Below are 13,327 nucleotides of genomic sequence, written 5' to 3' on the forward strand. Positions count from 1 at the left end.
GCTGCTGAGCGCAGGCGGGGCGCTGTCCTCACCAGGCACATCAGGGAAAGGCCCTGTAAGCAGCCCCTAAGAGAAGAGTGGACGTTTCCCAAGGAAGGACGCTCCAGACAGAGAGCACTGCAGGTATGTTTCAGCTGCCATCTGCCGCACCCAGGAGCCTTAGGTGACTCCATGATGCTGAAGCTTAGGCTTGGACATGAGCTGGAGAGGCCTGGGGTGGGTTCTTACCAAGCCACAGAGGGGCCCTGGTTAAATGCAGAGACTTGTCCAGGTCACGCAGGAGGAACTTGGTCCCTACTCTGTTCACCCTGAAAACAGCTGCTGGCTGGAGCCAGAGTCCAGGCAGGGCTGAACCCCACTGTGACCCGAGCCAAGCAGATGAGTGCACAGGCGTGTAAGAAGTCAGGGGTGCCAGATTTCACAGGGAGGGTTTCATCAAGTTTTCTCAAAGCGAAAATGAAGTCCTGATTCAGATATAAATGAGTGTGGGTTCTGACTGAGTCCGTGAGAAGTTCATTTTCAAATGGTTCCCCACCCGAGCTCTGCCCCTGGGCAGGGGACTGGCCTCAGTGATAGGCTTGGTGCCACTTTTCACCTCTGTACCCCAATACTGAATTAATTCTCAGAGACAGACTTTTGAGTGAATTAAAGAAAAAAAGAAAAGCTTTATTGCTTTGCCAGGCCAAGAGGGCCACAGCAGGCTAATACCTTCAAAACCATGTGTCCCCAACCCCTGGGGGCTTGTGAGGTGTTTTATAGTCAAGGGGCTGGGCTGCTGACAAGGATGAGGGTGTGTGCAGGGTCCGTATTTCTTCAATCCAGAGACCATCTGGTAATGAAGGATGAGCTGTGACCGTCTCTGGAATGAAGAGGGCTTCATCAGGGGTTAACATCTTCCATTTGGTGGGGATTTTTGTTCTGCTGGAAAGGCTCAAAGATACATCATGTGTATCCCTTGAGGGGGCACCGGGACCCTGCCCCAAGGCTCACTATTGTTGCTTGACTGCTCTTCCCTGGTCTCTTCATTCCCTGATTAGCATGCTTGAGCCTACCCTTTGGTACTCAGGGAAGGGGACACAGAAAGGCTTTTGTGCCCAAGAGCCCCACAGGGTCCTGCTCGGTTTCAGGCTCCTCCCAGGCACGGGAGTATCCATTCATTCACTTCTGCCTATGGCAGGTCTGATAACAAGTGGATGGATGGGAGGACGGGTGAATGGGTAGATACAAGTGTGGGTGAATGGAAGAAGGGGTGATTATTTTACAAGATTTAAGAATTCTTTTGCTAGGGAGAGACCATACAGTGACACTCAGATAGATGAAAAGCAGCATATTTTGTTACTTACAGCTCCAAAGGAGAGAAGGCTTCCAGGCAGGGCCGCACAGGGGTTGTACCAGGGACGAGGAAACAGCAGCTGCTGCTGTAAGAGAGCGTACGTAAGGCAAGCAGGATGCATTAGGCAGCTTTCTCAGGCTCCCTGTGGATTGGCTAATCTGAATAATTTTGCAAGTTCCGGGATATGGGGTTGTCTGTAGGTGTTTGGCCCCAGTCTGATTAGGGTGGGCACAGAGTGGCCTGAAGCATGAGAGCCCGAGAAAACAAGCGACGGGAGTGTGATCCTAGCTGTTCAAGAAGAACTGCCCAGCTCCCAGCCAGGACTCCAAAACCGAGTCAAGATAGCATCCCCTTCCCCCTACCAACACACTGTGTTACTGTGGTGGACGGAGATTTCTACAGACGGACGGATGCCTGGTGGAGCTGCCTCAGTCAACAGTATTTACAGAAGCATTGGCACTGGATTCAGGTCTTTGGGGATTTTTCATCCTGTAGATGTAGAACCCTAGAATATGGGAGCTGGAAGGGACTTCACCAGGTCTCTGTCTGACATCCAGGGGTCTGAAGATGCTTTGGATCATCAAAGATCATTTCAATGATTTGATGAAAACTATAGATCCTCTCTCCCAGAAAAAGCACACAGCACTGTTCCGTATACCATGTTAGAGGGCGGGTAGACCCTGGGCAGCTCTGTCCACAGAGCCCTGCCCCCACCTGGAAGGTTAGAAGCCTCAGATTAAGGAGTTCCAGCAGGGAAGAACCAGTCACTATGCAGAGGAGTCACTGAGACACCAGGTTGGGGAAGGGACCACAATCAAGCTTATGTGACCAGTTTATAGCCAAGCTAGGTCTAAACCCCAGATCTCCCCTTAAACCTTTCCAGAAATTCATTTCCCCATCTCTCTGATGACTGTTGTTGTTCAGTTGCTTAGTCATGTCCTACTTTTTGCGACCCCATGGACTGCAGCACGCCAGGCTCCCTGGTCCTTCACCAACTCCTGGAGTTTGCTCAACCTCATGTCCCTTGAGTTGGTAATGCCATCCAGCCATCTCGTCCTCGGTCAGTCCCTTCTCCTCCTGCCTTCAATCTTTCCCAGCATCAGGGTCTTTCCCAATGCGCCACTCTTCACATCAGGTGGCTATCTGATGATCAAGTCGGATTCCACTGCTGGTTTAAAGAGTTGGTAGACAGAAGTTTCAAGCAAAGGGGAGACAGAAAGTGGAGTTCTGACCCTCCGTCTATCCCCCAGTCCCCCCAGGCCCGTGTTATCTTCTCTGTTTTAAAAGAAAGCCTTTAAGACTTTTTTTCAAAAACATTTGAAGGCCCATGTACTTTCCAGCTTCTAAGCTTCGGGAGTGTTAAGTGCTGTGGATTGTCAGTAAGTCTCCAGGGTGAAGCCAAAAAACATCTGAAGGCTCATGCACTTTTCAGCTTCTAGGCTTCAGGAGTGTTAAGTGCTGTGGATTGTCAGTAAGTCTCCAGGATGAAGCCAAGAAAGTCAATCAGTGTTAAAGTGGGAGGACACCATAGCCAGACAGCCCCCCAAAAATGGCTGAGTCTCAGGAGCACAAAAACCCTTAAGTGTCACTGGGAAACAGGACCGCTAAAGGTGTTCTATCTCTGAAGATGTTTCTGAGTTTCTACTGCCGTCATTCCTTTGGAAGCATGTGGGGTGTGTGTGTGTATGTGTGTGTGTTAGCTGCTTAGTTGTATCTGACTCTTTGTGACCCCATGGACAGTAGCCACCAGTTTCCTCTGTCCATGGGATTCTCCAGGCAAGAGTACTAAGATGGGTAGCCATTTCCTTCTCTAGGAGATCTTCCCGACTCAAGGATCAAACCAACGTCTCCTGCATTCCATGCTGCTGCTGCTAAGTTGCTTCAGTCATGTCTGACTCCGTGCGACCCCATAGATGGCAGCCCACCAGGCTTCCCCATTCCTGGGATTCTCCAGGCAAGAACACTGGAGTGGGTTGCCATTGCCTTCTCCACCTGCATTCCATACATGGCATTAAAAAAAAAAAAATCAGAACTCCCTTGCCTCCCTGGTCAAACTCTGCTTCTACCTTCTGTGTAAATGCCCACTGTTTATACCTAAACTCAGACACAAAACAACCACCTAGGGAAAACAGATCATGATTTGTTGCTATAAACATGCTATTTAGGAAAATGTGTTCGCTTGTGGAGTCTGTCAGCTACCTACCTCAACATCAGAAAGAAGAAAGCTAGTATTTTAGGGGTCACCTGCTAGGTATCCGATTTTCACACCCATAGTTTCATTTAATTGAGAAAAGGAATGGGAAAGTGGTTAAGAACAGACTTTGAAGCCACACTGCCTGGGTTCCAGGGAGGATTAGCTGAGTGAATGCATTTATGTCTTTACAAAGCGCCTACCACAGTAAAAGTCATATACATGTCAGGACTGTTCCTAATCCTCACCACACCCCCTCTAAGTGGTGTCACCATCAGCTCCATTTCAGAGTTCAGAGAGGTTAAGTCACTTGCCCGGGGCTTTTCGCTGGGGAAGTGGGGCTGAAAACCCCGGGCTGACTCGCAGCCCAGAACGTTTGCCAACCGGAGCCTCTCAAGGGCAGCCTGTCTACACAATAGAACACTCCGCGGACTAACTTGGAGGTCTTCCACGCGGCTCGCCCAGCTCCCCCGGCTCAGAAGCCAGGAGGAGCCCTGGGCAGCTGCAGCCACCCTGCCTGGCCTCTACAGGTCTGGGTTCTAGAAACTGTAGCCAGCCTGGCTAGGCAAGGCGCTGGGCAGAAGCTGGAGTGCTGGGCTAGGCTGGAGGTGGAGGGAGGAAGTGCCTGGAAGGGTGATGACATCACGACCCAGCCCTTGAAAGATGAGCTGTTCCCGCTGCCACTTCAGCTCTGCTCCGGAGGCTCCTGGGAGGACTGGGGACCTGGGGCAGCCTCGCTGGACCAGGGAGCCATGGAGGTGCCCTCGATTATGCTCCAGACAAGGTGGGTGCTGGGTGGGGGCTGGACGGGCAGACCCAGCACAGAGGGAGGTGGGCAGATGGGTGACACACCCGGGGGCTGATCCCCAGGCTGGGAGAGAAATTTTGTTCAGCTGCTGGGGAGCTTGGGAAAGTTCCTTTCCTTCCCTACAAGTAACAAGAAAGGTTCCCAGCAAGAGAAATTTTCTCGTTTTGTTCTCGGTGTGTCTTCTTTCGGAACTGAGGAGACAGGCAGGCAGGCGTGTGTTCATGTGAGCAAGTTAGCGATCTGATTTTATAGGCTCCGGGTGGATTCTGGCACTAGAGCAGGGAGAAGCGAGCGAGGTGCAGTGGGAAAGGTGTGGCATTTAGACCCCAGAATCTGGCTTTGCACTCATGGCCCTGCCGCTCGTTGGCCCTGTGTGACCCTGGACAAGTTACTTAACCTCTCTGAGCCTCAGTTTCTCGTCTGTAACGTACCCTGCTCACCTATTTCCCAGGGTGTCTGGAGTTATTCAGAGCACAGATGGAAGGGGTTGTAAACTTCAGCTGATTTGCATTTGAGGTGGCTGTGATGATGATTCAGATAAGCTTCTCATCCCTCCTGTCTGGTCCTGGGTGGCTAGGATGGAGGGCTAAAACAGTACCTTGGTTCAGAGCATCAGCTCTGCATCCAGACCTAGTTGGCACCAAGTTCTGCTCTCATCCCGTGGGTAACATGTTTGCATCCTTTTTTTTTTTCTAGTTTCCTGGGCCAGAAAGCTGACCTGGCAGGGTGGTGGCCAAGAGAGAAATAGGCTGATGAAGTGAAGTGTCACGTATGCAGTAGGTGCTCAATAAACCATAGCCGTTATCTGAACTGCCAAGGGCAGGTAGTTTTACCAGCCTGGGTCAGGGTGGGAGGTGGGCGTTGCTCTGCCCGGGGCAGATTAGAATGTGCCTTCCTGAGTTAGGCTCCCTGCGTCTCCTGCCAACCTCAGGAAGTGGGAGCTCCAGCCCAGGTATGAGCCGTTGGGGGGACCAACCCCGCCCCATATTCCTCCTCTCAGCAAGAGAAGGGCTTGGCTGGCTGCGGGTAGAGGGAGCAACCCCACAGGTTGCTGGAGTCCTTCTGTGTTCTGTGTCCTTCTGAACCCCGGCAGTACTGGGAGTAGTGGGGATATTCCACAACAGGAGACCCAAAAGCTTGAAGGGCGCGTTTATTGTTTTTCTCCTGCTCAGAACAGGAGCCAAACAGGGGTTGGAGCCAGAAGTGGTTTTGAAAACATTGCAAACGCAGGCTCCGTGCTGGCCCCACGGCAGGAGGCACGGAGGCAGGACCACAGGGTCTCATCCCTGCTCTGCCCCGAACTCACAAAACCCCTGCAATCATGGGCTCTGGGATCCTCACAGAACAGATGAGGAAACTGAGCCTCTGAGTCAGGATGTAACCCAGCAAAGTCCTTCACTTAGGGTCTGGGAAGTCCTCAACCTCTTGGTGACTCAAGTCTATCACTTATAAGAAGGAGGAGGTTCCAATGATTGACTGATGGTGAGATATAAGGACCTGGGATTAGGCAGAAATGGGGAGATGCTGTCCCATGGCATCAAGCAGGGGAAACAGCTGTGCCACGTGGCCTCTGCTAACACAGTGATTCTGCCTGGATAAAAAGTTCAGAGGGCGTCCAAGAGTAAGACTAAGGGCTGTCCTTTTGACCTGTGCCACTTCAGGGTCAGAGAGGGTGCACCCGGGGCACGGGAGGGGGGCTGCAGACCCAGCAGGGAATTCTGGTTTTCAAAATAAAAGCAGGGAGCGTGTCTGTCCCATGCACAGCCGCCTCACCTGCTTTTAAACCATGCCTAGCATAAAGCAGACGCCAGTCAGTATTTGCTGAATGACTAAATAGCAGCTGCATGAATGAACGGATGGATGGATAAATGAATAAGTGAATACTGATCACTTAGCAAGCACTACAAGTATACAGCATGTTACTAAGTTAAAGAAGCCAATCTGAAAAAGCTCCTATTACATAACATCCTGGAAAAGGGAAAACTATGAAGACAGTGAAAAGATGAGTGTTTGCCAGAACTGGGGACAGGGAGGGATGAACACACAGAGCACAGAGGATTTTTACGGCAGCGAGACTACTCTGCATGAAATTACGGTGGTTTGGGTCTTCCCTGGCGATTCAGCGGTTAAAACTCCACGCCTCCGTTGCAGGACGCATGGGTTCCGTACCTGGCTGAGGCATTGATGCCCTCTATGCCACACAGCACACTATGATGGTGGATACATGTCATGATACATTTGTCCAAATCTATAGAATGTACAACAGCAAGAAAGAACCCTAATGTAACCCATAGACTGGGTGACACCACGTATCAGTGTAGGTTCAAGGATTGTGAGGACACAGCACTCCGGGTGCAGGATGTTGATTTGTGCACATGTGGAGCGGGAGGTACAATATTTGGAAACTCTGTACTTTCTGCTCAGTTTTTCTGTGAACTTAAAACTGCTCTAAAAATAAAGTCTATTTAAATTTTTTAAAACACATACAGTGTTTTGAAGATTCAGAAGGCACTTAGGGTTTCCCGGGCCATGAGTCTGATGAACAGAACTTCCTAAGACTTGATACTAGGACTCAGGACATCACTTCTGATGCCCGCCCAGCCCAGGAGTCCCCTGAACTCCGAGTAACCGTCTTAGTGCACATGCTTCCGGGAACAGGAAACTCACTACTTTTTAAGTCTGCCTGCTTCATCTTGGGAGGATTACAGTGTTAAAAAGTCCTTCCTTACTTAGACTGAAGCTAAATCCCTCTTCCACTGACCACTGGCCCACTTTCTATCTTTTGGAGTTGGACTGTATAAGTCTCATCCTATGGGTCCTCCCTGAGCGAAACATCTACAGCTCCTTAATCAAAACACACTTTTCAGAACAAACCCAAGGAGTAAGGTGTTCCTTTGACTCTGGGATCTCTAGGGTTCTGGAGGCTAGAAAAACATAAACCCCTTCTAGAAAAAAAAAAAAAATCATCACTGCACAAAGCAGGGTGGAACAAGCATGGTCTCTGGGTTCAAATTCTGACTGCTTCCTGCTGGAGAAGTTCTCTGAGCCTCAGTTTTCTCATCTGTACAATGGGGATAGTCACTCTTGCTTCTGAAGACCAAGGGGGGTTAGCTCAGAGGGTGTTGATGCAGTGCAAGTGGGGTTGGGGGACAGGCTCACTGCAGGTGCCCACCTAGCAGAGGGACAGCCTTTAGGACCACCAGGGTGTTGTCTGCCCTGCAGTGGAGTCATTGCAGCTTGAGGTTTCCCAGGAAACAGGCACCCCGCAATGCACACCTAAACTCCATATTCCTAGGCAGTGCATCTGTGGGTGGCGACAGCTGGATCCCTGTCAGTCTTCCCTTGAGAGCTTAAAATTCGGGTTTCTACTCCACACACCCCAGCACCACTGGGCCCCCTCTGATCTCTGTGGCCAATTGAACACCGGGGTGGGAGGGGGGTGGTCACAGAGATTTGGCTTCCAGACCCTGATCCAAACTTGCTAGCTGGCTGAGCCACCTCAGTGAGGCCACTTTGCTTCTCTGAGCCTCACGAGACCAGCAGCACCTGTGCTGGTCACCCATGGGGCGTTATAAACTGTGGCGTGCCGGGCATCGGGCAGCCCCGGAGCCTCAGGACACCCCACGGGGCGTTATAAACTGTGGCGTGCCGGGCATCGGGCAGCCCCGGAGCCTCAGTGACTGTTGCTGTGCTGATGTGTACCTGTAACATCGCATCTCCTCTTCTGTCCTTCGGGTCCCCAGGCGACCACACTCCAGGGTGGGTGTGGCCTGACCGGGAAAGACCAGCTGTGGACCACACTGCCTTAGCAAAGGGCTTTCTGGGGAAGCAAACTCAAGGGGAACTTGGGCCCTGTCCCTGCCCCTGCCCCAGGCCCCAAAGCCACCAACCCCAGACCCGTCCTCTTAATCCCCATGGCTGAGATTCGGGGTCCCCAACCCTCTAACTGGGGTTCCATCGCTGTCCCTCCCATCTCATCTCAGGAACCAACAGACACACTGTCCCTGAGAACCCGGGGCCCCAGACAGCTCCCAGCCCAGCTCCCCTGCACTGGGATTCGGGGCTCAGGAAACACCATGCTGTGTCCTGCCTCCCCCACCCAGCTGGAAGCCCCTCCTGGGCAAAGCCTGACACGGCCCAGAGCACGGCACCCACTGGGAGTACCTGCACAGCAGGGGAGACACCCTGACTGCAGAGGGAGGCTTTCTGGGGTCTTTTCAGAGCTTCTGAGATAGTGCCTTCCAGCCAAATTTGATGAAATTAATCCCATCAAATAATCCAAGAAAAGGAAAGATGTGTTACAGGGGAAAAGTAGTTGATCAGTTAAATGAGTTCACTTCTCAGGTATGGCTAACAAACTGGTGGTAATATGATTGTGAAGCTTTGTAACTGTTTCGGCAGCTACATGATTAAAATATATATAAAAATTAGGAAATAATCGGGAACAAAAAATTTCTTATGATTTCAACTATATCTGAAAATGGGAAAAGAAAAAGAAGGGAGAAAGAAAAGTGTGCTAAAGATTTTTAAAATTGAAGTGTTGTTGATTTTGGAGAAGGAAATGGCAACCCACTCCAGTATTCTTACCTGGGAAATCCCATGGACAGAGGAGCCTGACATGCTACAGTTTATGAGGTTGCAAAGAGTTGGATACAACTGAGTGGCTAAACCACAACCACCACCGTGGTTGATTTACACTAAATATTTTATCTTAGCTGGAAGAAGAGTTACCCTTCTACTATTAATGCTAACAGATGAACACAGGATTTAATATATTTGTTAAAAATTTAAAGATAATCATTAGAAGAACTGACGAGTGTTATATATATAATTTTATATTATATTTGTAATATATTATTATAAATTATGATAAGTTAATGATAATTATGTTACTTTGTACTTGACAGAGTTAACACATTCTAAGGAGTATTGATAGAAATTGACTATGTTCTAGGCCCTAAAGAAAAGTTTAATATAGCTCTCTTACAGGCTGCATTACTTGACAATATTGTGGAAATTAATATCAAATACAGAAATGAAGCACAACGAATCACTGTAAATTTTACAAAACACTCTTTCTCAGAACTCTTCTATCAGAGAGCATCAAAAGTGAAGTCATAGATCTTTGAGAAATCACCAGTTATAAGAACATGGTTAACCAAGTTTATGCTGCTGCTGCTGCTGCTGCTAAGTCACTGCAGTCGTGTCCGACTCTGTGCAACCCCATAGACGGCCTCCTACCAGGCTCCCCCGTCCCCGGGATTCTCCAGGCAAGAATACTGGGGTGGGTTGACATTTCCTTCTCCAATGCATGAAAGTGAAAAGTAAAAGTGAAGTCGCTCAGTCGTGTCCGACTCTTTAGCGGCCTCGTGGACTGCAGCCTACCAGGCTCCTCCATCCATGGGATTTTCCAGGCAAGAGTACTGGAGTGGGGTGCCATTGCCTTCTCCAAATCAAATTCATGGGATGCAGCCAAAGCCATACTCAGGAAAATTCGTGTTAAAATAATAATTATTATAAAGATTATCATACTATTTTTATACATAAACAGTAAAAAGATCACAAGTCAATGAATAAAATGTTCAGTTCAAGTAGTTCAGTTCAGTTCAGTCACTCAGTCATGTCTGACTCTTTGCGACCCCATGAATCGCAGCACGCCAGGCCTCCCTGTCCATCACCAACTCCCGGAGTTCACTCAAACTCACGTCCATTGAATTGGTGATGCCATCCAGCCATCTCATCCTCTGTCGTCCCCTTCTCCTCCTGCCCCCAATCCCTCCCAGCATCAGAGTCTTTTCCAATGAGTCAACTCTTTGCATGAGGTGGCCAAAGTACTGGAGTTTCAGCTTTAGCATCATTTCTTCCAATGAACACCCAGGACTGATCTCCTTTAGGATGGACTGGTTGGATCTCCTTGCAGTCCAAGGGACTCTCAAGAGTCTTCTCCAACACCACAGTTCAAAAGCATCAATTCTTCAGTGTTCAGCTTTCTTCACAGTCCAACTCTCACATCCATACATGACCACTGAAAAAACCATAGCCTTGACTAGACGGACCTTTGTTGGCAAAGTAATGAAGTTAGATAGGCCCCAAAAAAGTAGAAGAAAGAAAAAGAAGTAGGAGAAAAACTAACGATGACAAAACAAGATGATCAATTAGAAAGGGGAAAACGTTAATATCAGTATCTCATCTAAGGGAAAACCAAAACCTGGCTCTTTGAAAATAAGTGAGGAGAAGGAAATACAGGAAGTGATTTGTGCTATGTGGAGAATTCTAAGTTGAGGGAGTGATGAGCGGTCACTTCATTGATGGTCAAGAGTGGCCTGCAGCAGATCTGGGGCTCAGCACCCTGGCCGTCTCGGGCCATGGGAAGGAGGTTCTGCTTGGCTAGAGGTTTCTATCAGCCCCATGAGGGCTTTCTTTCCATCCTGGCCTCCTGCTCTCTGGTGGGGAGGGGAGGGAGTTTCGGGTGGGAGGGTGGGTGTTCCACGTCCCAGAAGGCGGGAGAGCAGAGCTAAAGGCCTTGCCCAGTGCCATGGCCCAGGGCCTGCTTCAACATTTTATGTGTAAGTCTCATCAGATCCCACAGACCAACAGCCTCACAGATGTGCTAAGTATTTAGCCACTGGTCCTTTTTAAAAGGGTCAATATTTTAAAATTGGGATATATGAATGTGAAATTCGCTCAGTTGTGTCCAACTCTTTGCGACTCCATGGACTCTACAGTCTGTGGAATTCTCCAAGCCAGAATACTGGAATGCGTAGCCTTTCCCTTCTCCAGGGGATCTTCCCAACCCAGGGATAAAACCCAGGTCTCCTACATTGCAGGCAAATTCTTTACCAACTGAGCCACAGGGGAAGTCCAAAACTAGGATATGTCACATAAAAAAGCTTAGATTGCCAGCTTCTCTAGAAATGCAGGTGTCTCTGGCAAGGCTGAACTTGGATCCTCTCACATGGCTACACGCAGCTCTTTAGGTAAGACCTTGACCCTCCAGGTGCCCACTGCTCACCCAGCACAAGCATCTGGTATCTCCAGTACCCCACCTTAATGGGTGGGCATTTGAATTTAAGGCTCTGCTTTGCACCTTGGGAAGTACAGGCCTAGTGAAGGCCACCAGGGTAGAACTGAGCTATTTATAATGTGGTGAAAGAACTCTCAGAGCAGATTTACGAGGGCCTGTGCTCCCTCCACCACATCCACTCCCCACAGGCTCACTGAAAAGAAAACCCCATGTAAGGGAAAGCAAAGGCAGGCCTCTCCCTACACCAGCCTCCAAGGGTTGAGCTACGCAAAGGGCCTGTGATAAAGCTGCCAAGAGACTTAGAGATGGGGCATTTCCCAGGCTTAAAGCAGGAACACCCAACTGTGGAGCTGAAACTGTATTGGAGGGCTTGACCCTTCCCAGCCGAGAGGGGACAAAGCTGGTGTGAAACCGAAGAAAATCTGAGCTATCGAGGATCCTATGCACATCAACTCTCCAGTCCTCTGAGCTTTCGTTCATGCTGTTTCCATGCCTACAATGCTTTTCCACATCTTCTTTGAGCTTCTTCACCTGCCTTATTCCTAGTCAGCCTTTAAGACGAAGGGGTCCTTCCTTCCAGGAAGTCTTCTACACCCTTCCCAGAGGGCTAGGTCTCTCCTCGGTGCCCCAGCAATGGCCTTTGGCCCCTTAGTGACAGCACCAGTCATGCTGTGTTGGAGCCGTCTGTGTGTCTGTCTCTCATGCAGTCCATGAGCCCCTCAAAGGCAAGGCCTCGCCTCAGCCATCTGTCTATCTCCAGCCTAGCAGAGCGGCAGACTGCAGCATGCAAGGGGGCCTGAAGCGCCCTCCTAGTTGCTGCAGGCTGTACACTGTCACTGTGGACAGAGGTCAAGTTTTCTCCCAGGAGGCTCCGGATCTGTAAAGTGAAGGCCACGTCTAAATGGGGAAGGACAGGTGGTGGGCTGGATGAGGCTGGAGCCTAGATCAGGGGAGCGCCCCCCAACACAGGCACCATGGCCGCCATACCCCTGACAGAGCTGCCCCCGTGCAGGAGTGGAGGAAACATTCTCTGAGGGGACAGAGATGCTCAGGAGCTTGCTGGCCTGAGTGCACCTGCCTTGTGCTCGGGGCCTGGTCTGGTTCCCCCTCCAGGACACCGTGCTTCCCCGGGCGGGCCAAGATGTCAGGGCGGGAATCAGGAGGTGCATTCCGGCCAGCCACGAGACCAGCCCTGCCACTGGTTGGGGATGGGGGAGAGGCAGGGAGAGAAGACGGGGAAAGAGGGGCAGGGGCTGGACACTCTGGGGGAAACCTGGGCCCTGGCCTGGGAGCTTCCCACTCTAGGGTGTCATCTCCAAACCCCAGCTGGGTGCTGAGTGCCCTAATTGGACCACTTACATGTCCCTAGCTGTGGACATGTGTGTTTACCACAAAAATAAATTACAGTTGTGGGGACTTTCCTTGCAAGTGGCCTGGGGAATTTCTTTTGAGAGTGTGTGGATTGTGGTGGCTGGGACTGAGAGGGTGGACGTGGGCCCCTAGGAGAGTCACCACATGAAACACTCCTGGGTCTGGGGGGCCTCAGGGGCAGCGGTTACTCCAAGGTGGGGAAGGGAGCCGAACGTTAATGAGATCCAGGACTGATCCCACTGGATCCTCACCACCACTTGCAGGCATAATGACTCCAGTCGTAAAAATGGGGGGACCCAGGCCCAGAGAGGGGGCTGCTGGCTCAGTCACACTTCTTGGTAATTGTCAGAGCTGAGATCTGGATGCCCCCAAATGGATGCTACCTCCCAGCCTCTTTTGTTTGCTGCATGAAGGCCGGAGCTGGCCTGCGGATGCTCTGGGCGGGTGTTGGGGGGGGGGTGGGGGCACGTGGTAAGGACGGGTGACCAGATAATCCAGAGGTGGGGAGAGAGGGAAAGTGGCAGGCAGCATGCAAAGGAAGGGTTTCCCACAGCAGCAAACACATCCAACCCAACAGAGGAGCATCTCCAGACTCAGGAG

The 13,327-nt window shown here is 50.5% G+C and overlaps 1 protein-coding gene across 3 annotated transcripts in view; it reads left to right on the plus strand.

Moving 5' to 3' along the window:
- The first annotated feature begins 4,220 nt into the window (after positions 1 to 4,220).
- BDKRB2 (bradykinin receptor B2) overlaps positions 4,221 to 13,327 on the plus strand; it is a 42,731-nt gene continuing 33,624 nt past the window's right edge. Inside the window, exons 1-2 of one of the 3 annotated variants that reach the window (XM_027521467.1) lie at positions 4,221 to 4,308; positions 5,029 to 5,112. The gene's annotated coding sequence lies outside the window, so the exon portion shown is untranslated. The remainder of the gene's footprint in view (positions 4,309 to 5,028; positions 5,113 to 13,327) is intronic. The other 2 variants (XM_027521466.1, XM_027521468.1) reach the window with 2 other exon arrangements.

The sequence above is a fragment of the Bos indicus x Bos taurus genome, chromosome 21 (genome assembly GCF_003369695.1).
Source record: "Bos indicus x Bos taurus breed Angus x Brahman F1 hybrid chromosome 21, Bos_hybrid_MaternalHap_v2.0, whole genome shotgun sequence".
NCBI classification, from domain to species: domain Eukaryota; kingdom Metazoa; phylum Chordata; class Mammalia; order Artiodactyla; family Bovidae; genus Bos; species Bos indicus x Bos taurus.